Source organism: Monomorium pharaonis, chromosome 3 (genome assembly GCF_013373865.1).
Source record: "Monomorium pharaonis isolate MP-MQ-018 chromosome 3, ASM1337386v2, whole genome shotgun sequence".
In the NCBI taxonomy this organism is placed as follows: Eukaryota; Metazoa; Arthropoda; class Insecta; order Hymenoptera; family Formicidae; genus Monomorium; species Monomorium pharaonis.
This window is the reverse complement of record NC_050469.1, coordinates 23,024,119-23,046,304: the sequence shown is the minus strand read 5'-3', so window position 1 is coordinate 23,046,304 and position 22,186 is coordinate 23,024,119. Positions and strand designations below refer to the sequence as shown.

The window sequence follows — 22,186 nt, the reverse complement described above, 5'->3', positions numbered from 1 at the left end:
TTAACCGCAGATCACTTAAAACTTTTTTTTAACTCGGAAGTTACTCAGAATCACAGGTGGATATATTATGCACGATAAAATTCTGGCGCTTTAAAATATCGCGTCGTACTGTTAGGGAGAGCCGATCGGAATTTCGGACGTGGCGAAAGCATGCGATGACTTCCCGTCGCGCTGTGCTTATTTTCAGGGGATCGTGCCGGTAAATTCTTTCCCGCGGCGTATGCAACATTAATGAGATCACGCAAAAATCTTGTCGGTTGTCCCGCCTACCCGATAAAACCAGTATGCGGCGGAGAACGGCTCTCTCTCTCTCTCTCTCTCTCTCTCTCTCTCTCTCTCTCTCTCTCTCTCTCTCTCTCTCTCTCTCTCTCTCTCTCTCTCTTTCTTTCTTTCTTTCTTTCTCTCTTTTTCTCTCGCCTCTATTTTGAGCAACGTGCAAATAGAAAGCGCGCTAATAATAGTCAATACTGATGGTGCATTCCAGGCACTTCTGTGTCGCGTCGACTTTTTCGGCGATTTACCGAAGGATCCAGGTGCACGAAATTAGCTGTACCTTTTCCACGCGTAACGAGATTTTGTAGGGAGAGTATCGACACAACATGTATGCAGAAAAGCGAAACCGCATAAAGAAGGGGACGCTTGAAGTAGCATGAGATTCTAGAGTCATGTTTAAGAAGCAAATAATGTGAAAATGTGTCCCTTTTAAGATTTTGATGAGAAAATAATCATCGAGGAAATAAATTAAATGTCATTCCCGAAGAGAAAAGAGGTCAATCTCACATATAATTTTTACTATACTGTATTAAGTATAAAAAATTTTTATACTTTTTATTACGATTATTTCGAGCTTCATTCAAAGGATCTAAGAAATTTAAGTGACTTTTCCGATTTGGCGGCTGAATAAACGCCCGGGAATAATTTCATAAAATACGTAAGCGTGTCGACATAGGTATACACTTAAGGGCTGATGGAAGGGCGATGATCCGCGTGGGTTACTCGTGTAAAAGCATATTTTCACCTTGGAATTTCTCGATCGTTTCCGAAAATAGGCCACGGCCGGAATAACTGTAGCGTCGAAGATCTACCATAAGCTTATGCTTCCCGTGAAACCGCAATCGACTTCCGCGCCACCGATATACACATAATAGACGCTTATGTATAATGCGATTATTCGTTAGATTGACGTGCAATAATGGGGCGGTTGCATTTATAGCATGCGTCACCGTAACGCGGTGACAAATTGCGAATAGGCCGTCGTGGTGTAGGTGTCGAAGAATCGCGATAATCGATTTGCAGAAAATTACCGAGCACGATGTCCAGGAAATGATAGAGCGATGCTGTAAATATTCCGTAGAATAAACGAGACCGAGAAGAATTAGTACGCGCTAATAACGTTGTCCGATATCCCGATATCGGACAGTAATCTTTATTAGCACGTTAATCTCTACACAGTACGAAACAGCACATTTATAACGAAACATTTTTAACAATTATTGTTCTTTATTCGAGGATTTTCAACAACTGAGAGAATGCTGTTAATGAAAATTAATGTACGTTGATTAATACGTGTTATAATAGACAGAACTGTTCAATTAATTTCTTTTTCCTTTTTAAATCGCGAGTTTAATCACATGAGATAGAGAAAATTCTAATCTTCTCCTTGTGGGTAAATCTTTTTCGATATTTTATTATTTGAGAAAATTGTAACAATCGCAAAATTAACTCCTTGCGCGAATCACGCGTTGAAGGGTCCTAAAGCCAATCACTAATATTTTTTATTAGAAAATATCTTTGGGTTGGCTTTACAGAATTTTTAATTTTTTTACATAATGAAAGTTGGCACATAAAAAAAAGCAAAGGACGATTTCTTGTTAATAACAAAAAAATTTAACATTTAAAATCCTCCTATCTAAAAAAGGAGATGTTAAATCGAATCGAATTTATTGTTGCCGCTTTTCCGAGATGCTGATTGGCTGTCTCGCTATAAAGTTGTTAAGTGCGTTGTGACTGTCTTCACTTCGTGTCATTTCCAGCTGTCAAACTACTTCGTGTCATTTTCAGCTGTCAAACTGTCACTTTTGATAGCTGATTGAAATAATTACAAGAAATCAGGGAAAAAGAAAAAAGAGCCAAATAAAAAATATACGAGAGGAAGAGAAAGAGAGAGAGAGAGAAAGAGAGAAAGGGCGGGGGGAGAAGTAAGAATCCTTTCTAAAAAAGGGCATGGCATCAATACTCGCATCTCTCGAAGTATTGTTGTCGCTTTTCCGCGATGCCGATTAAACGTGTGTCAATAGTTTTTAAAAAAGTTATGGTGTTGTAATTAATAAAAACATTTTTTTAAAAATTATTTTGCCCGGAAAACTTGAATTTTGAAAGCTGGACGTGAAGTGCTAATTGAATATCGACAGATTTATTTATTTTAACGCAGTTTTCATATAGTTCCGGACGCGTCCAATAATTTTCTAAAGAGTTCCAGTGATATAATTAATTAAAACATTTTTTAAACAATTATTTTGTCCGAAAAACTTGACTTTTGAGGGCTAAAGGTGAGATGCTGTTCAAATATCGACAGTTCTATTTATTTTAACGGAATTCTTATATAGTTCCGGACGCGTACAATAAATTTCTAAAGAGTTCCGGTAATATAATTAATTAAAACATTTTTTAAACAATTATTTTGCCTGAAAAACTTGCACTTCTAAGGCTACACGTCAAGTGCTATTTGAATATCGACAGATCTATTTATTTTAACGTAATTCTCATATAGTTCGGGACGCGTACAATATGTTTCTGTAAAGTTCCGGTGATATAATTAATTAGAACATTTTTTAAACAATTATTTTGCTTGAAAAACTTGAAGTTCTAAGGCTACACGACAAGTGCTAATCGAATATCGACAGATCTATTTATTTGAACGTAATTCTCATATAGTTCGGGACGCGTACAATATGTTTCTGTAAAGTTCCGGTGATATAATTAATTAGAACATTTTTTAAACAATTATTTTGCTTGAAAAACTTGAAGTTCTAAGGCTACACGACAAGTGCTAATCGAATATCGACAGATCTATTTATTTGAACGTAATTCTCATATAGTTCGGGACGCGTACAATATGTTTCTGTAAAGTTCCGGTGATATAATTAATTAGAACATTTTTTAAACAATTATTTTGCTTGAAAAACTTGAATTTCTAAGGCTACACGACAAGTGCTAATCGAATATCGACAGATCTAATTATTTCAACGTAATTCTCATATAGTTCGGGACGCGTACAATATGTTTCTATAAAGTTCCGGTGATATAATTAATTAGAACATTTTTTAAACAATTATTATGCTTGAAAAACTTGAATTTCTAAGGCTACACGACAAGTGCTAATCGAATATCGACAGATCTAATTATTTTAACGTAATTCTCATATAGTTCGGGACGCGTACAATATGTTTCTATAAAGTTCCGGTGATATAATTAATTAGAACATTTTTTAAACAATTATTATGCTTGAAAAACTTGAATTTCTAAGGCTACACGTCAAGTGCTATTTGAATATCGACAGATCTATTTATTTTAACGTAATTCTCATATAGTTCGGGACGCGTACAATATGTTTCTATAAAGTTCCGGTAATATAATTAATTAAAACATTTTTTAAACAATTATTTTGCCTGAAAAACTTGAACTTCTAAGGCTACACGTCAAGTGCTATTTGAATATCGACAGATCTATTTCTTTTAACGTAATTCTCATATAGTTCGGGACGCGTACAATATGTTTCTGTAAAGTTCCGGTGATATAATTAATTAGAACATTTTTTAAACAATTATCTTGCTTGAAAAACTTGAAGTTCTAAGGCTACACGACAAGTGCTAATCGAATATCGACAGATCTATTTATTTAAACGTAATTCTCATATAGTTCGGGACGCGTACAATATGTTTCTGTAAAGTTCCGGTGATATAATTAATTAGAACATTTTTTAAACAATTATTTTGCTTGAAAAACTTGAATTTCTAAGGCTACACGACAAGTGCTAATCGAATATCGACAGATCTAATTATTTCAACGTAATTCTCATATAGTTCGGGACGCGTACAATATGTTTCTATAAAGTTCCGGTGATATAATTAATTAGAACATTTTTTAAACAATTATTATGCTTGAAAAACTTGAATTTCTAAGGCTACACGTCAAGTGCTATTTGAATATCGACAGATCTATTTATTTTAACGTAATTCTCATATAGTTCGGGACGCGTACAATATGTTTCTGTAAAGTTCCGGTGATATAATTAATTAGAACATTTTTTAAACAATTATTTTGCTTGAAAAACTTGAAGTTCTAAGGCTACACGACAAGTGCTAATCGAATATCGACAGATCTATTTATTTGAACGTAATTCTCATATAGTTCGGGACGCGTACAATATGTTTCTGTAAAGTTCCGGTGATATAATTAATTAGAACATTTTTTAAACAATTATCTTGCTTGAAAAACTTGAAGTTCTAAGGCTACACGACAAGTGCTAATCGAATATCGACAGATCTATTTATTTAAACGTAATTCTCATATAGTTCGGGACGCGTACAATATGTTTCTGTAAAGTTCCGGTGATATAATTAATTAGAACATTTTTTAAACAATTATTTTGCTTGAAAAACTTGAATTTCTAAGGCTACACGACAAGTGCTAATCGAATATCGACAGATCTAATTATTTCAACGTAATTCTCATATAGTTCGGGACGCGTACAATATGTTTCTATAAAGTTCCGGTGATATAATTAATTAGAACATTTTTTAAACAATTATTATGCTTGAAAAACTTGAATTTCTAAGGCTACACGTCAAGTGCTATTTGAATATCGACAGATCTATTTATTTTAACGTAATTCTCATATAGTTCGGGACGCGTACAATATGTTTCTATAAAGTTCCGGTGATATAATTAATTAGAACATTTTTTAAACAATTATTATGCTTGAAAAACTTGAATTTCTAAGGCTACACGTCAAGTGCTATTTGAATATCGACAGATCTATTTATTTTAACGTAATTCTCATATAGTTCGGGACGCGTACAATATGTTTCTGTAAAGTTCCGGTGATATAATTAATTAGAACATTTTTTAAACAATTATTTTGCTTGAAAAACTTGAAGTTCTAAGGCTACACGACAAGTGCTAATCGAATATCGACAGATCTATTTATTTGAACGTAATTCTCATATAGTTCGGGACGCGTACAATATGTTTCTGTAAAGTTCCGGTGATATAATTAATTAGAACATTTTTTAAACAATTATCTTGCTTGAAAAACTTGAAGTTCTAAGGCTACACGACAAGTGCTAATCGAATATCGACAGATCTATTTATTTAAACGTAATTCTCATATAGTTCGGGACGCGTACAATATGTTTCTGTAAAGTTCCGGTGATATAATTAATTAGAACATTTTTTAAACAATTATTTTGCTTGAAAAACTTGAATTTCTAAGGCTACACGACAAGTGCTAATCGAATATCGACAGATCTAATTATTTCAACGTAATTCTCATATAGTTCGGGACGCGTACAATATGTTTCTGTAAAGTTCCGGTGATATAATTAATTAGAACATTTTTTAAACAATTATTTTGCTTGAAAAACTTGAATTTCTAAGGCTACACGACAAGTGCTAATCGAATATCGACAGATCTAATTATTTCAACGTAATTCTCATATAGTTCGGGACGCGTACAATATGTTTCTATAAAGTTCCGGTGATATAATTAATTAGAACATTTTTTAAACAATTATTATGCTTGAAAAACTTGAATTTCTAAGGCTACACGTCAAGTGCTATTTGAATATCGACAGATCTATTTATTTTAACGTAATTCTCATATAGTTCGGGACGCGTACAATATGTTTCTGTAAAGTTCCGGTGATATAATTAATTAGAACATTTTTTAAACAATTATTTTGCTTGAAAAACTTGAAGTTCTAAGGCTACACGACAAGTGCTAATCGAATATCGACAGATCTATTTATTTGAACGTAATTCTCATATAGTTCGGGACGCGTACAATATGTTTCTGTAAAGTTCCGGTGATATAATTAATTAGAACATTTTTTAAACAATTATTTTGCTTGAAAAACTTGAATTTCTAAGGCTACACGACAAGTGCTAATCGAATATCGACAGATCTAATTATTTCAACGTAATTCTCATATAGTTCGGGACGCGTACAATATGTTTCTATAAAGTTCCGGTGATATAATTAATTAGAACATTTTTTAAACAATTATTATGCTTGAAAAACTTGAATTTCTAAGGCTACACGACAAGTGCTAATCGAATATCGACAGATCTAATTATTTTAACGTAATTCTCATATAGTTCGGGACGCGTACAATATGTTTCTATAAAGTTCCGGTGATATAATTAATTAGAACATTTTTTAAACAATTATTATGCTTGAAAAACTTGAATTTCTAAGGCTACACGTCAAGTGCTATTTGAATATCGACAGATCTATTTATTTTAACGTAATTCTCATATAGTTCGGGACGCGTACAATATGTTTCTATAAAGTTCCGGTAATATAATTAATTAAAACATTTTTTAAACAATTATTTTGCCTGAAAAACTTGAACTTCTAAGGCTACACGTCAAGTGCTATTTGAATATCGACAGATCTATTTCTTTTAACGTAATTCTCATATAGTTCGGGACGCGTACAATATGTTTCTGTAAAGTTCCGGTGATATAATTAATTAGAACATTTTTTAAACAATTATCTTGCTTGAAAAACTTGAAGTTCTAAGGCTACACGACAAGTGCTAATCGAATATCGACAGATCTATTTATTTAAACGTAATTCTCATATAGTTCGGGACGCGTACAATATGTTTCTGTAAAGTTCCGGTGATATAATTAATTAGAACATTTTTTAAACAATTATTTTGCTTGAAAAACTTGAATTTCTAAGGCTACACGACAAGTGCTAATCGAATATCGACAGATCTAATTATTTCAACGTAATTCTCATATAGTTCGGGACGCGTACAATATGTTTCTATAAAGTTCCGGTGATATAATTAATTAGAACATTTTTTAAACAATTATTATGCTTGAAAAACTTGAATTTCTAAGGCTACACGTCAAGTGCTATTTGAATATCGACAGATCTATTTATTTTAACGTAATTCTCATATAGTTCGGGACGCGTACAATATGTTTCTATAAAGTTCCGGTGATATAATTAATTAGAACATTTTTTAAACAATTATTATGCTTGAAAAACTTGAATTTCTAAGGCTACACGTCAAGTGCTATTTGAATATCGACAGATCTATTTATTTTAACGTAATTCTCATATAGTTCGGGACGCGTACAATATGTTTCTATAAAGTTCCGGTAATATAATTAATTAAAACATTTTTTAAACAATTATTTTGCCTGAAAAACTTGAACTTCTAAGGCTACACGTCAAGTGCTATTTGAATATCGACAGATCTATTTATTTTAACGTAATTCTCATATAGTTCGGGACGCGTACAATATGTTTCTGTAAAGTTCCGGTGATATAATTAATTAGAACATTTTTTAAACAATTATTTTGCTTGAAAAACTTGAAGTTCTAAGGCTACACGACAAGTGCTAATCGAATATCGACAGATCTATTTATTTGAACGTAATTCTCATATAGTTCGGGACGCGTACAATATGTTTCTATAAAGTTCAGGTGATATAATTAATTAGAACATTTTTTAAACAATTATTTTGCCCGAAAAACTTGAATTTCTAAGGCTACACGTCAAGTGCTATTTGAATATCGACAGATCTATTTATTTTAACGTAATTCTCATATAGTTCGGGACGCGTACAATATGTTTCTATAAAGTTCCGGTGATATAATTAATTAGAACATTTTTTAAACAATTATTATGCTTGAAAAACTTGAATTTCTAAGGCTACACGACAAGTGCTAATCGAATATCGACAGATCTAATTATTTTAACGTAATTCTCATATAGTTCGGGACGCTTACAATATGTTTCTATAAAGTTCAGGTGATATAATTAATTAAAACATTTTTTAAACAATTATTTTGCCCAAAAAACTTGAATTTCTAAGGCTACACGACAAGTGCTAATCGAATATCGACAGATCTAATTATTTTAACGTAATTCTCATATAGTTCGGGACGCTTACAATATGTTTCTATAAAGTTCAGGTGATATAATTAATTAAAACATTTTTTAAACAATTATTTTGCCCAAAAAACTTGAATTTCTAAGGCTACACGACAAGTGCTAATCGAATATCGACAGATCTAATTATTTTAACGTAATTCTCATATAGTTCGGGACGCGTACAATATGTTTGTATAAAATTCAGGTGATATAATTAATTAGAACATTTTTTAAACAATTATTTTGCCTGAAAAACTTGAACTTCTAAGGCTACACGTCAAGTGCTATTTGAATATCGACAGATCTATTTATTTTAACGTAATTCTCATATAGTTCGGGACGCGTACAATATGTTTCTGTAAAGTTCCGGTGATATAATTAATTAGAACATTTTTTAAACAATTATTTTGCTTGAAAAACTTGAATTTCTAAGGCTACACGACAAGTGCTAATCGAATATCGACAGATCTAATTATTTTAACGTAATTCTCATATAGTTCGGGACGCGTACAATATGTTTTTATAAAGTTCAGGTGATATAATTAATTAGAACATTTTTTAAACAATTATTTTGCCCGAAAAACTTGAATTTCTAAGGCTACACGACAAGTGCTAATCGAATATCGACAGATCTATTTATTTGAACGTAATTCTCATATAGTTCGGGACGCGTACAATATGTTTTTATAAATTTCAGGTGAAATAATTAATTAGAACATTTTTTAAACAATTATTTTGCCCGAAAAACTTGTATTTTAGGGCTAGGCCTGAAATTCTAATCGAATATCGACAGATCTATGTATTTTAACGTAATTCTCATATAGTTCGGGACGCGTACAATATGTTTCTATAAAGTTCAGGTGATATAAATAATTAAAACATTTTTTAAACAATTATTTTGCCCAAAAAACTTGAATTTCTAAGGCTACACGACAAGTGCTAATCGAATATCGACAGATCTAATTATTTTAACGTAATTCTCATATAGTTCGGGACGCGTACAATATGTTTGTATAAAATTCAGGTGATATAATTAATTAGAACATTTTTTAAACAATTATTTTGCCTGAAAAACTTGAACTTCTAAGGCTACACGTCAAGTGCTATTTGAATATCGACAGATCTATTTATTTTAACGTAATTCTCATATAGTTCGGGACGCGTACAATATGTTTCTGTAAAGTTCCGGTGATATAATTAATTAGAACATTTTTTAAACAATTATTTTGCCCGAAAAACTTGAATTTCTAAGGCTACACGACAAGTGCTAATCGAATATCGACAGATCTATTTATTTGAACGTAATTCTCATATAGTTCGGGACGCGTACAATATGTTTTTATAAAGTTCAGGTGATATAAATAATTAAAACATTTTTTAAACAATTATTTTGCCTGAAAAACTTGAACTTCTAAGGCTACACGTCAAGTGCTATTTGAATATCGACAGATCTATTTATTTTAACGTAATTCTCATATAGTTCGGGACGCGTACAATATGTTTCTGTAAAGTTCCGGTGATATAATTAATTAGAACATTTTTTAAACAATTATTTTGCTTGAAAAACTTGAATTTCTAAGGCTACACGACAAGTGCTAATCGAATATCGACAGATCTAATTATTTTAACGTAATTCTCATATAGTTCGGGACGCGTACAATATGTTTCTATAAAGTTCAGGTGATATAAATAATTAAAACATTTTTTAAACAATTATTTTGCCTGAAAAACTTGAACTTCTAAGGCTACACGTCAAGTGCTATTTGAATATCGACAGATCTATTTATTTTAACGTAATTCTCATATAGTTCGGGACGCGTACAATATGTTTCTGTAAAGTTCCGGTGATATAATTAATTAGAACATTTTTTAAACAATTATTTTGCTTGAAAAACTTGAATTTCTAAGGCTACACGACAAGTGCTAATCGAATATCGACAGATCTAATTATTTTAACGTAATTCTCATATAGTTCGGGACGCGTACAATATGTTTTTATAAAGTTCAGGTGATATAATTAATTAGAACATTTTTTAAACAATTATTTTGCCCGAAAAACTTGAATTTCTAAGGCTACACGACAAGTGCTAATCGAATATCGACAGATCTATTTATTTGAACGTAATTCTCATATAGTTCGGGACGCGTACAATATGTTTTTATAAATTTCAGGTGAAATAATTAATTAGAACATTTTTTAAACAATTATTTTGCCCGAAAAACTTGTATTTTAGGGCTAGGCCTGAAATTCTAATCGAATATCGACAGATCTATGTATTTTAACGTAATTCTCATATAGTTCTGGACGCCTACAAGAGTTTTTTAAAATGTTACGGTGTTATAATTAATTAAAACATTTTTTAAACAATTATTTTGCCCGAAAAACTTGACTTTTGAGGGCTAAAGGTGAGATGCTGTTCAAATATCGACAGTTCTATTTATTTTAACGCAATTCTCATATAGTTCCGGACGCGTACAATAAGTTTCTAAAGAGTTCCGTTAATATAATTAATTAAAACATTTTTTAAACAATTATTTCACCCGAAAAACTTGAATTTTGAGAGCTAGACGTGAAATGCTAATCGAATATCAACAGTTCTATTTATTTAAACGCATTTTTCATATAGTTTTGGACGCGTACAATAGTTTTTTAAAAAGATACGGTGTTTTAATTAATTAAAACATTGTTTAAACAGTTATTTTTCCCGGAAAACTTGATTTTTGAGGACTAGACGTGAAATGCTAATCGAATATCGGCAGTTTTATTTATTTTAACGCAGTTCTCATATAGTTTCAGACGCGTACAATAATTTTCTAAAGAGTTTTGGTAATATAATTAATTAAAACATTTTTTAAACAATTATTTTGCCCGAAAAACTTGAATTTTGAGGGCTAGACGTGAAATGCAAATCGAATATCAACAGTTCTATTTATTTTAACGCAGTTTTCATATAGTTCTGGACGCGTACAATAGTTTTTGGAAAGTTACGGTGTTATAATTAATAAAAACATTTTTTAAACAATTATTTTGCCCGGAAAACTTGAATTTTTAAAGCTAGACCTGAAATGCTAATCAAATATCGACTATATTTATTTTAACGTAATTCTCACATAGTTCCGGACGCGTACAATAATTTGTTATAGAATTCAGGTGATATAATTAATTAAAACATTTTTTAAACAATTATATTTTCCGGAAAACTTGAATTTTGAGGGTTGACGGGAAATGCTAATCGAATATCGAGAATTTTATTTATTTTAACACAGTTTTCCTATAGTTCCGGACGCGTACAATAATTTTCTAAAGAGTTCGCCAGAAAGTGAAAGTTTTGAAAATTGATTGAAAATTAACAGGTAACATTACATATAATATATTATAATTTTTAATTTATTTAAAGGGGATTAAGTATGGAGATAAAGTATGTAAGAGTGATATTAAGAAACATGAAAATATAATATAATCACTAATTTGTGTTTAGTGAGTGAGAGAGGGGTGGAGGGAGGAGAGTGGGAGAGCGTGAGAGATAAAGAAGAGGATTAAATAAGAAAGTAAAGTGTAAGAGTAATATTGAACAATATGAAAATAATATAATTAATATCATTAATATTATAATTAATAATTTAGAGAGTGGGAGAAAGAGCGTGAGATAGAGAAGGGCATTAAATATGATAAAGTGTGTGAGAGTAATATTACAGAAGAAAAAAAAGTGCAATGTTCAATATAAAAATGCTAAGTGGCGCGCGCGAAGCGCGCGCAATGTTGTGGTCTAGTTCTATAAAATTTTTATTATTGATAAAATAAAAATTGCCTTTTGTTCTCTTTATTTTTGTGCGTATTTTAATTGTGTAGAAGAATTTGAAATTCTGTAAAATCATTTCAAAATATTTTATAATAATGAAATCGCATTTTAAAAGAAAATATCTTTTGTTTTAGATTTTTAATCTTAGTTTTAATTGCATGCTATTGTTTATATATGTTATCCTTGGGAATGCCTGGTTTTATCTTATACATTTACATCGTATATTTTGTATATTAAGCAAATGTTGTCGTAAAGTAACAGCAATTATTGATCATGACGTACTGAGAATAATTATTTTTTCGTGTTTTTTTTTCCCCCTTTCCTTGAACTCGATTACTCACCCCTACATTCGTGTGCGTACTTTAATTCTAAAGAATGTTGCATTAAAGCCAGTTAAAAATATAGTTAAAATAAAAAATGTCGGTAAAACTTTAAGGTTCTATTAAAGAAAGCAATTGTTTAATAATTTTGTTGAACGATAATTCTACTTTACCTAGACAAGTTAAATCATTTATCCTACAATTGTTTTGACAATAATCTTTTATGTAGAGCTGTCGTATTTTTCGAATTGCGAAGCCTCTCTATATTTGTGTCTTCTACGATCTTGTGTTATCTCGTAAAATGAGAGAATTCAGAAAATTGTTGTTTGTAACATCTGTAAATTTATCATGTGTACAATCCCATCGGGAATGATAGATGTGTGAAATTTGAATTGGGCTCAATAACAATTGGACGTCTCGTTGACAAAATGTGTGTGGTGGACACACACGTCGTCTTTGTCGCTCGTTAATAATCGCATATAACTACGACAGTTCCTGCATTTTCGCATGCACGATGCGTACATACATACGTCGCGCCTCCCACATGTATTCAGAAATAGTAACCGGGCATTGTCGTTTCGTCACGCGGCGCCTAAAGCCGCTTCATCATCATTGTTAGGAAATAAAGTATGACAGACAAGCGAGCCCGCAGCGTGTACAAAAGATCTCACTGCGTTTATAATTGTTCTATTGACATGTATTTCTGTTAAATACTGCGTGACAATGTATCGCTTATTGATATAAAGATGTAAGTCTACCATTTATTGACGCCTGTTATGACAAATGTTTCAATAACTCTGGGAAGTCCACACTTTTTAAAAACAAACTATTTCTAAATTGTAAAACAAATATCAATTTAAACGATAAATTTTTTCATATAGATCTTGTATTCTTTTTCTATAACGCAGAATCTTATTTTTAAATAAATATTAAAATAATGCTCGTGTGTGCTTAAGCAAATAAAATAAAAACAGAATTTATAAACGAGAAAGAAATAAACTTGGAAAAGAATAACTAACTATAACTATAACTATAACTAAAACTCGTGGAATTTTTAAACTATATTTTTATGCATCTTTTATATTGTTATTTAAATTGTACAATTTTCCTAGAGGAGAGAAGATGGGTTTTGAATCACCATTTTGTTTTATTTAAATAACTCACTAAATATTTATGTAACGTAATTCTTGTCAGTACGAGTTTGTTACTCATGAAGTTCTGCCAATCGTGTTATAAGTTCGTCGGATGTACATAATGAATATAATTAACAATTTACTGAAGAGGGAGAAAGGATTGCAGTTATATAGAACCCCTGTACGGGGATATACAACATCAACAAATGTACTCTCAAAATCATTTTTATTTCTAAAAGATAAACAATTAACGCTGTTCGAAGGATTTCACAACAGGATCAGAAAAGCACCAATATCTTGTACATAATATCACAGAAAAGTATCAAAAACATATGTAAAAAAAATCTTTGACTTTTGCGCATTGTAGAAGTATTATAAAAGTATTATAACAAGCAATATAATAGCTAATAAGTAAAATAAAAGTATAACCAAATTACATTCGAAGGGATTATACTTAGACTTGCGATACACGCAAATGGTCCATAACTGTGATTATACATAACGCAGGCAATATAACTTTACACGTCAAATGCATGTATACATTAAGTCAAACATTAAATTCAATTACGTCATTTCGAAAGCCATATTCAAGCCCGTCAAGTTACACTAAAATTAAAAGATTAATACTCGACATATTACACAAAACGTAAAGCATACACACCTATAAAACTTTCGGCTATATGCAATAACAAAAATGCAGTTTTTATAACAATACAATAAACATTTATAACCAATGGCCATGTTATAACATTTAAAGAATATGTAAAGAAATAATTTAAACATCTATTTCTAAAAATCAACACAAAGTGTACAAAATATCATTCCATAACCGTGAGGGTTCATGACCTCCTTCTCTTCTCCATACGATTTGACTTTATAATAAATTATAGAAAAAAAAATACAAAGAAATAAAAATTTCTCGATAATGTGAGAAGTGTGAAAAAGAGGGAAGGTGAGAATCTCGTCCCCAAATCACCCCTGATCTCCCACTCTCACTCTCCCGAGAATCTATGGTCCAGGAGCTTGGAGAGATCTCCCCATGACCCTCTTCTTATCGATCATGGCGAAAATGTGGTATATAGGGGGAAAGAACTCGCGATCGGCCGCGTACACGCGTATACACGTGCGCGTATGTGTGCGCCGCACAAGATGAAACGTAATTCCTCATAATTGGCTTGAGGGTTAAGGTCATACGTGGCGGCCTTGAATGATCGGCGGCGTCGATCGGACGACGGCGGCGCTCGCCAAAACCTGCGGTGTGTGTACACGCGAGAGAGTGTCGCAAGTGGCTGGCTGGCTGCTGCGATTCTCGGTCACGAGTGCACGCTTGCTGTTCGCCTCTGACAGTGCGCTCTCGTCGCCGTCGCCGTCGCCGTCGCCGTCGCCGTCGCCGGCTCCGACTTGGACTCCGCGAAGCGCCGCTCGGACGATCTCGGGCGTCGCGACGTCGGTGACGCCGCTGTCTCGACCGTCTATCTTTTTTCTCTCCCTCCCGTTCTTTCTCTCTCGCTCTGTCTTTCCTGGTCGTCGCTGGCATCGCGACAGGCGGGCGAGAGAAAATAGTGTCGTTCGACGATTTCTCGTGTGAAAATCGGACGAGGAGGTAACGTTACACCTCCTTTACGTCGTCCGCCGCATCATCATCATCATCATCATCATCATCATCATCATCATCGCGCGCGCCTTTGTCCGTTTTGTCGCCGCGCGATTCGGATCAGCAGCCCACGAGAATATTCCGCGCTGGACATCCGCGCACGGGGAATATTTATATCCCCTCGATGCCGCGAATTCCCCCGAGTTTCACGAGAGGAAACGCCCGCTTCTCGCGACTCGCGATCTCTTCCCGCGAGTTAAAGTTTTGCCGGTGACTTCGCGTACGAGATATAAATAACGCTTGATCCGCAGGTGAGACGACTCGGCGATGATGTACATGTTCTTGTTCTTTATCGCGTTGGAGAGACCGTGACTCCGCGAGCCTGGGAGAATTTTGCGTCGCCTTGACGGTGGGGGGGGGGGGGGAGAAAAAGGCAAACTAAAGGCCGTATATACAAATTTATTTTCGTCGTTGCGAATAATGAATATTAAAGTTACGATTATGATTTCATGAATAATGTATCAATTATGCGATTGTGCCCCTGGAAAATTTATTCGACGACGAGCTGTCGCGACGCGAAAAATCCGCGAGCGTTCGGAGTGTGAGAGAAAAAAACCGGAGATTCTTGAAAAATAAAAATGTGGCGATACGCGTTATCGGTATTAGCGGTGTCGGTTATGTCACACATACAGTCAGGCTCTCTTTTAAAGATGGGCGCTCGGAAATATTGAGTTACAAAACATCGCGCGTGACGGCCAGCGACAGAAAGATAATATTTACTCTCTCGTCATTTTCGATGGTCGGCTAAAATACTCCGGCGAGCGCGAAGCGCGCCTCGGATAAAGAGAGAGATCTTTCTCTCTCTCGCGACGGTTTTTCCTAATCTCGGATAAGGTGGAGGCCTACTTCTCGCCCGGATACAACTCCGTTTCACCGGCTTATTTTTGTACACACACGCGCGCGCACGTCCGCCTTTTCGCGCGTAAATTGACTGGCGTGTGAGGAATCCTATCCGTCGTCGTTGCAAACAGATCGAGAGCGTGACACGTGATTCCGTCATTGTTAATTCGCTGAAATGGTTTATCTCGTCGATTATCGTCGAACCCTTGAATTTTACGGCAATAAAATATGCAGCCGTTGCGCTCGCGAGCGTCTCGGATCGCAGCGGGAATTTACAGCTTGAAAGTCGACTCCGATCTTTTGGGGGGTGAGACAGCTTTTCCGCGAGATCTCACGCTGATGCAACTCTCGCAAAGGGAAAAATCGGTTTTTGACACTTTAGACTCGGACCAAAAAAAGAAAACGGGAAAAATTCCCCCGAGTTATTTCGCGGAATATTCTCAGGCATGCATTCGCGGATGCGCTCTCAGGTGTCGGCGGGAAGAAAGCGGATATTCCCGGTAGTACGTGAAGTGAATCGCGGCTGTTCGACGGCTGTGTGTGATTGAGAGATCCTCTTCGTCCCGTGAGAAGGGGGAGCTCGCGAATGCGAGAATCATGTTGCGCCGCGACGCCGCGAGACTGTTTTTCCTGCGGCTGCCTGCCGCCGCTCTGTGCCGATAGTGAATTTCCGTCCTGGGCCGATCGTCGTTCCGGAAGCCGCGCGCTGGTATGCAAAGTAAGATGCAAACGTTCAGCGGGCTTGCCTTCGGCAACGTGTTCAAGAAAAAGGCAGGTTTCCCCACAGCTCCTCTGGCTTCGGACGATGCCAGTTCTCTTATCAAATATTCAGCAGATTTAAATGCGGCATCCTTACATGAATTTGCTTCATATACGATTAAATCGTACAGCAGAAAATTGAAGGCTGAATCTGGAGAATATTTTATATTCCTTTTTTTTTTCCTTTTTTTAAATTTTTTTTTTAATATAAATACCTTTGCGTTATCATGTTAGTTTAACTGTCAATTTGATAGAGTCCATTTTTATCTCTTCTGATATGATATGAGTTTTATGGGACTCTCTTTTTTTTTATTTATTAAGCAAAATTTTATTTATCACAATGGTCGGTTTTTTCTTCATGATTAAATGCGATTTAATTAAATTTGTCAATTAATATTTTATTATTTTGACAAAAATATATTTGACGATCACACATAATATTTAAAACGTTGTCACTTGTTATTTATCTGCAATCTTAAGCGATATTTTTACATAAACTTCCTAGCTTATTATTATTGTTGAATATCAAAATTGCTATCTTTAAATTCTTCTCAATAAAATAATTATTTTATTTTGTACTTGTTTACGATTTAATGTGCGACGATCGAAAAGCAAGATTTTTCTTGATTTATCACGCAGTGTCTATTTATCAGACCGATATGATAACCAAAGATAGAACAACCTTTCAACACACGGTAGTTTTGATTACGTGGTATAAGGCTCGTCTCTACCAACGTAGATTATCTTTAATCTCGATTTAACTTATTTGTTCTTATCTTATTCTAGTTCCAAAAATTAAAAAAAGATGAAGAGTAAATTAAACCGAGATTAAAGTTAATCTACGTTGGTAAAAACGGGACTAAGACATTTATAACCGCGTATGGTCAGTATCGAATACGCATTAATTTTGTAACGATATAAGGTATCATATTAAATGACACATAAAAGTAACTCGAAATACACTTAAAGTGATGATTCAAGTTATATAAAGAATCGAAGATTACTGCGATCAATGAGTCTTTCAAAGATCAATGACTTTTTAACTCTTATTGCCATTTGTTTGTAAAGTGAAAAATTAAATTAAAAGAATTGTATAAAATTTGTGTAATTTAGTTTTATATTTGTGATTTATAATTAAATATTAACTAATTACATTAGTTATTATTCATATTTAATTATAATACTGTTATACCACTTTGTTTTTTTATAGTATTTTTTAAACAAAAACTAAAAATAAAACTTTGAAAACAAATATAAACTATAAGTTAGTATCTTATCAGATGGTATAGCAGTTTTTATAATATTATTTTATATTTTGTAATAATTAGTATTTTTTGCAACGTAACCAAATGCAACGTAATGATTTTAAAAATTGAATCAAAACTGATATAATAAGTTACATTTTTTTCCCCTTTTATGTCATTGTACAAAATATTTGTAAATATATATGAGAATTTATACAAGTTTTTTATTTCAGTTTAAAACTTTTTATTATACAAATATCTTATGCTGTCTACAAAACATATCATGTAGCACGACTATATACTCGTATAAAGGTTAGATTAAGTTAAATTTGTTTTTGAAAAAAGGATATATGACCTATATCTATAATACTATTTTTATTTCTTTAATTATTTATATCATGTTTTTAATATAAGAAATTAGGAGATGCTTTAGAAGACCGATACCAGTATTGATAATTTTCCTCTGCGACAATAATCTTTTAATTGTTAAATGTTACTATTTCAGTATATTCACTTTATTATATATTTTTATTACCTTATTATTTGTACGCATTTCACACACATTTTAATATTTGAAAATATTAAAATTATTTCAAGAGAAATTAATACTTATTACAACTTATATTTTACAATAATTACAACGATAATAATTACGATAATAATTACGATAATAAATTTTAAAATAAATGAGGTTTTTAATCCGACGAAGTATAGTTCTATGAACGTCATACTTGCAGAGCATTCTATTAAATTTATTGTATATTTTTTCAAAAATTAATGTTTTCTTGAATCTAATGACCTAACGGGACAAAAAAAATAGAAATTGACAAATTAGAACTTGAATCATTTTGCTAAAAACAGGACAGCTCTGTATCAAACGGTATCTCGCATATAATCACTCTCTTTTATTACATGCATTTATTCGAAATAATGAATGACTTTTGATGAAAACAAGAAATACCATTAGGAAGATGAAAGAAATAAAATGCATATTGCACGCCCCTCAATCCCTCACACAGAAATTCTGTTAGAACAAGAACTATAATAGTGTGATCTTTGACCGTGAACTTCGACACTGACACTGACCTTTCCTCGCGTAACAGCATTTGTTACATATCATTATTCGTACAGTCAAAAGCAATGACATAATTTATTCTAAAATGCAATACACACTGCAAATGTAGAATAGTTTATCGATATTACCTACTTTATATTACAGAAGATTATTGCTATAAAAGTTATTATATTATAAATGTAACTTTAAAGTTTTTAATGCACTGTTTGGTAGTAGTTACCAAATGTTAAGTGAAATAATGCCAATTAAATATTCGAAATTAATAACGCCAGAAATTAAATTGTATAAATTTTACTTTTCTAAATATTTTAGTGTAGAGTAGAGGAAGGTTGCCAACATCGATTTACTACTTTTTTTGAATTTTATTTCTTAAGCAAAAACTAAAAATAAAACTTTAGAAACGTAAATACAAACCAGAAGTTCTTTTATTAAATAATAGTTTTTTGTAAGGTAAGCAAAAATGAGCATCTGACAAAATGAACTTCAAAACTGACATAATAGATAGCAATGTTGCATGTTTTTTTTTTTTTTTTTTTTCTTTAATGTAAGTTATCTGTATAAAATACTTATATAAATTCATGTGAATGCCTAGAAATCTTTTATTTTAATGTAAATTTTTTTTGTAAATTTATCGTATCTTTGGAGCTGTTCTGCAAGACAATATATAGCACGATAATATATAAAGATTAAATTTGGTTATTAATATGATTAATAAATACATCTCATAATGAAGTGCTTTTTATTCTATTCTATCTGATTTTTATCATCATATTTGTCTTATCGATAAGTGTATCAGTTTGCGTTGTGATTTTACATTTAATGATTATAAGAAATTATAAGAAAAACAAGAAAGAGAAAAATATAAATAAAATAGCTTTAGAATGTTACAAAATAATGTAATATTGTTAATAATATAAATTCCATTGTTTAAACTATGCAGTTTACAAAAGAAAATTGTGCAAATTTTATTCTTCTACTTTAAAGACTTTAGTTTCCTTTTTTTTTTTTAATTATTAAAACAGATTATTTTTATCAAGATTAATAAAGTGCAATATTTATTTTCCAAGAAATAAAGAAGTGTTGCTTCAAATGATTTATGTCAGGTTATTGATGATTTTGCTCTATTACGTTTATTCTTTATATTAATTGAATATTTTATTGGCACCGAAGATTTATTTCACTCAGTATTTGATAATTATTACAAAACTTTTCAGTATGGGGATACATTTCTAGTATACAATGTGTTATTATTTTTAAAATGTTTTTGCAGTTAAATAGTTTCGCGTAATGCTTTTTGAATAATAAGCTTTGTAATCTCAAGCGACAAATCATCTTTTGAGTTTGTTAAAACACTTCGTCGCGCGAGACAATTGCGCGAAACAACTTCCGCATTATCGCACGTTTACGTCGCGTTTTACAGATCTTTTTAAGCTCTCTTAAAGCGATAGTAAATACTGGGTTTCACTGAGTGACAATGTGTAGGATCGTTAACTTTGTTTATCAAACGTACGTGATCGCATGCGCATATTCTGAGGACACAGCAACCGACGACACGAAAACTTAGACTGACGCGACTGATGAGTGATGGCAACTTCGTAATAGTTCATCAGATCGTGTTTTACATCTATTTTTATCCGCAATCTGCGGACACACATTCCGTTTTACTACACCTCTTTAGAAGCGTTTAACTTGCTGTGTGTACTACCTGTCATACTGCGCAGATGTGTTATTGATTACGCAATGTTTTATCATGTATGTAGATATTTCGACGAATAATGTTTTGTTTTATTTTGTTTTCAATCCACCGTTTTCCAGTATCTGAATTTTTTTATAGAGCTTATAGTTTTCTGATTTTTGTCAACTTTGTAGTTAAATTACGTCGGTTAAATTAAAGAGTCCAATCTGATCTCTCTTAGTGGGTGATATACAGCCGATCTACAATATCATTGAAGAAGTTGGTAATTGCTAATTAGACGTTAGACACGAAAACTCCGAAAGCGGAACGATCGAGAAAGTGAATGATGAAAGCTCGCGTAACCAGTTAGTTGGTTTGTAATAATGGGGGATCGAGAAGAAGGGGGATCTGATTGGATTCATTACGTTGGGACGCCAACGTGGTTCATTTGTTCGGCCAACTTAACCGCAATCCAAGATAAACCGAAGCATTTGTGTTTATGACTTTCCTCGCTCATTCAAATAACCTACTTTATTACTGATAGAAGACGATTAAAAGAAACGTTGTTTACGAGTTTTTTTTTCAAGGTTCATGGCCGCATTTATCGCGCAACACTAAAGTGATTAATTAACGATTGTACATGCAATATATAATTATTTAGAGTGTTTAGAGTCTTTCTTAATGTTAAGTCTAATTAGAATGTTCTTATTGAAGCATATTTACATGAAATTAATAGATGAATATTCAACTATTTTTCAAAAATAATTGAAAGCAAATTGATTTTAAAAAATTATGATAGATTGTAATTTTTTAATCCTTAACATTACATGTAATTTTGAAAATAAATTATCCATGTTTAAATTGACTTTAAATATAATTTATACAATATATTTTAATGAGTATTTTTTTTTTATTTTTTTTAGAGTACAGGTATTTCTCTACTTACTACTACCTTAACTTACGAATTTTTACGACCGGTATGCTATTGACTAAAAATAAATTAGTAGATCATAACGAAATTGATTACACTGACTTATTAGCTACAAAGTGATTTTGAATAAAATTTATAAGGATTATTTTTAAGGAAATATTTGCAAGAAAGAATTTTTTTTCATATATTGAAGTTAATCTATGTTTAAGCTAAACATTAATTTTATAATATAGCAAATATATTAAAAATTATCTTTAAACAAATTAGTTCTAAAGTTTTCCTAACCAAAAGTCCATATAATTTTTTAGTAATAAAATAATTTTGTATAAAGTTTTATTTATGGTACAAGTACGCGCGCGCGCGCGCGCGCGCACACACACACACACACACACACACACACACACACACACAGGTAAGCGTGTGTAGCATATTGGTTTGTTAATCTGCCAAGTTCTGAGTTCAATCCCGAGCAAAATTGAAAAAATTCTATTTTTTTCCCCGTTCTCTTTCTCGATGAAAATGGTAGTCAAGAGTATTCTATGCCTAGAAATCTCCATCTTTGCTGTTCGGAACCGGGA

At 32.4% G+C, this 22,186-nt stretch overlaps 1 protein-coding gene across 2 annotated transcripts in view; it reads left to right on the top strand.

The window, feature by feature from the left end:
• LOC105832759 (serine/threonine-protein phosphatase 2A 56 kDa regulatory subunit gamma isoform) overlaps positions 1-22,186 on the top strand; it is a 37,579-nt gene that overhangs the window by 5,744 nt on the left and 9,649 nt on the right. The window lies entirely within an intron of this gene.